This window comes from Olea europaea, chromosome 11 (assembly GCF_002742605.1).
Source record: "Olea europaea var. sylvestris chromosome 11, O_europaea_v1, whole genome shotgun sequence".
NCBI lineage: Eukaryota > Viridiplantae > Streptophyta > Magnoliopsida > Lamiales > Oleaceae > Olea > Olea europaea.
Window position 1 is genome coordinate 11,646,945 of NC_036247.1, and position 3,367 is coordinate 11,650,311.

Consider the following 3,367-nt stretch of genomic DNA (forward strand, 5'->3'; position numbering starts at 1 on the left):
TAAATAGCATTATTCATTAAGGATTGATGATATAGATTAAAAATAAAAATAAAAAACCATATAATTGTTAAGACATGCTATAATGCAATAATGGATGAACTATCTTTTAGCTTTGCCAGATGTCCTAGGTTTAGACAATTTTGTAGTGTGACATGTCCTAAATTTGATTCTCCATTTCATAGGATTTTTGTTAGAGCTATTTATCACTTATATATGGATCAAAAATTGGAATTAAAAAAGGTCGTCCAATGTCAAAGAGTTTCTATTAACTGATACTTGGAGTTTCATTCAAAATGTTATCTCTCGCATCACGCTATGTTATTCTGATTGAAAGTTTGATACATGAACTTTGAGTTTCTGTGTAATTGTTAATCATAAGGGTGAAAATATTGGAAAAGCTATTGAGACTAATTTGCATTTATGGGAGTATGGAGAGAGTGTTTACAATCACAATTGACAATGCAACTGCAAATGAAACAACTATTTATTATCTTAAGAGGAAATAGACTGGTAGGAGTAGTGATAGGTGTGTTTTAGATGGAAAATATTTGCACATGAGGTGTTGTGCACATATTTATAATTTGATTGTATGTGAGGAATTCAAAGAAGCACATGATTCAATTGTCAGTATTCGCAATACAATGAAATATGTTAAATATTCTGCTAAGAGAGAATAAAAGTTAAAGGAATGTGCTAGTCTAGAAAAATTGATTGTAAAATAGTACTTATATTTTTAGATATACCAACTAGGTGAAATTTCACATATGTAACGTTGAAAGCCGCTTTAAAATTTTAAAAAGCTTTTGAAAGGTTAGAAGATGATGATATACAATGCTTAAATTATGTTTAGGATTATGACGGTGTAAAAGAAGGGGTGGACTTCCTAGAACTTTTGATTGGAAAAATGCTTTTGTTTTTGTCAAGTTTATTAAAGGTTTATTTTTTTATTTTTTTAAAATAACTTTGAAGTTTAGTACTTCATTTCACTTGGTTCTATCACTTGTAACCGGAGTTGAAATGGTGATTATCTTTTGGGTGAAATGCCTATTAACATGAAAATGTTTGACAAGTATTATGGAAATGAAAAATATTAACCAGTCGTCGATTGTTATCGTGCTTGATTCAAGATACAACTTGCAGAATGCTAATTATTGTTATAGTGATGTTTATGATCAGAAAATTGCTTGTCTATTTACGATTGATACGTGAGATATGAAACATGTTCTGAAAACAATCAAGTATCTAGCGATGTGAATTCTCAAGTGGGGTTTCTCTTGCAAAAGAAAGTTCTACTTCACGTATCTCTCACTCCTATTTCCAGGTCAACAAGCAACAAAGGATTTGATTGAACTAAAAAATAATTTCAATATATACTTGTCAGAGGCTTGTAAAGATATAGATGATAATGATGTTCATGTTCTTAATTGATGGAAGGTTAAATAGAATTAAATATAATGCTTTATCCAAACTTGCAAAAGATGTTACGACAATTCAAGTGTCTACGGTAGCTTTCAAAAAAGAGCTTTCATTACTGGAGGGAGAATTCTTAATCCCTTTCATAGATCTCAAACGACTAGGATGGTGTTGGTTTTGGTGTGTACCCAAAATTGGCTTAAAGAATTTTCACTCCGAGCATGGTGAGATTTTATATGGGGGATGTGAAGGAATATAACAAATTGAATGAAGGTAATATAGCTATTTAGCTATTCCATGGATTATTTGAATATATGTATTTTTATCTAATTTATTTTTAATTTAATCATTATTTTCTGTAGAGCTTTCAGAATTGAAAGAATAAAATGAATGCTAAATCAAAGGGAGTCATGCATTTCTAATTTTTTTTCAGGTAGATGTATAATGAATTCCAATTTGCTACTCTGTTTCTTAAAAATTTACATCAAACGTGTTTGCTTCAACTTATTGAAACTCTTTAATTAGAGTTAACGAACTACCTTTTCTTTCTATTTTACATTTTTAAGAGAAAGTTGACGAACAGAATGACACGAAAAATAAAAAATTCTTCTCATTGTATATAATATATAGAATCAGTGATTTGATTTTGTGTTTAATGGTTTTTATTTTGCTACGTTTAATACTTTATAGAAGCCTGATGAGGGTCCTTTTGGGTAATAATTTAATCTAGGTCAAAGAGACACTAATATACTTAGATACCCTAGTTACATTGGAAATTCATCTTCTGATTTATCTGAAAATTTTGATTTCTTCATCAAGTTTTGATTAGAAATATCTCTTGAAACGGCGAAATGACAATGGAAATCATACTAATTTTAATTTTATTAATCTCATTTGCATTCACAAACCAATCACAAAAATTTTAACGAAAATGTACGTCTATTGCTTGGTAGGTCAATAGTACATGTAGTAAACTAGATTTATCAGAAACTTTCTCTCGATCATATCTTAATTAGAAAGAGTAATGTTATTTACAGTCGTTCACTGTCATAGTCGCCCCATGTGACATACATGTAACGATTAGTGATTTGATATATTAATCTGTTAGTTTTTTATTAGTTTATGCAACAAAACACTACTCGCTACATGTTTACTACGTATGACGATTGTAGTAATGAACGACTGCAAATAACATTATTTAATTAGAAATATTTTAAAAACTCGTGGAATGACAACGAAAATCATATTTATTGTAATTTGTTAGACTAGTTTGTAATCTCAAATAAATCATAATGACTTTAATAAAAATATGTCTGAAAGTGTTTGTGGCTACACTTGAGTTCATGGTGGGTCAAGTGCACATGTTGTAGTGGTTTGAATAATTTGATCTCTCGACCATGCATTGACTAGAAATATCTTTACAATAGACGGAATGGTGATGGAATTCTTATTGATTGTAAATTGTTAACCTCATTTACAATCTCGAATGGATCACGACGATTTTACTAAAATTTTATATGCTGAAAGTGTTTGTTCGTACACTAAGTGCTTGGTGGATCACGATTCACGAGCACATGTTATAGTAAAGTAGATTTGCAAGAATAGTTTGATGTTTTGATCAAATCTTGATTAGAAGTATCTCTTTTATAACAATAACAATGAAATTCTTATTAATTATTATCTTTTGGAATAATTTGAATATGGAATAAATCATGGTGATTATAATGAAAATTATGTCTCAACGTACTAATGTGTACATTTAATGCTTGGTGGGTGAGCACAAGTTGTAGCAAAGTAGATTTATCGTAATCATTTGATCTCTTAATCAAGTCTTGATTAGAAAATCTTTAGAGAAGACAAAATGACAATGAAAATCTTATTAAGGATCTGTTCGGTAGTGATTATGAGAATTGATTTTTTGACCGTTAGAGAGAAAATAAGAGTTCCACCTATA